A 486-nucleotide genomic window follows, 5' to 3' on the forward strand; every position below is an offset into this window, starting at 1 on the left:
CCAGCTGGGAAATATACTTGCCTTGATCAAATTTGGGGGGGGGGGGCCCTAGGAAGAGTTGCTGTGGGAGGAGGGGGTTGGGCTGGGATGCCTTAAGGAGGGTTTGAGTTGGAAATGAGAATTTCTCAATCAAAGCCACAAGATTACAGGCAGTTTCAAAGCCAGTTGGCCTGGGTACAGTTACGGCTAGTAATTTAGTCAGGAACAAATTCAGTAGCTTTCCCTCTTATCTTTCAAGGGTTCAACTTTTTCCACCTCTTTCATTCACACAGTCTCAAGTGCTGCATTATCATCTTCATTCGTCAGAAGCAGCAGCTTCTGGCTTCCCAAATCCATTCAGCCAATAACTTGCTGAGGCTCTCTCTATCCATGGTAAAAAATAGCCGAGAACTAGAATGACCTTTTACAGAAATGATAGAATTCAGCATTTTAAATCCCCTATTTCAAGTTGCTTTAATTTTGCTTCATACGACCACCTCTCTTTTA

Source organism: Pteropus vampyrus, unplaced genomic scaffold (genome assembly GCF_000151845.1).
Source record: "Pteropus vampyrus isolate Shadow unplaced genomic scaffold, Pvam_2.0 Scaffold24, whole genome shotgun sequence".
NCBI lineage: Eukaryota > Metazoa > Chordata > Mammalia > Chiroptera > Pteropodidae > Pteropus > Pteropus vampyrus.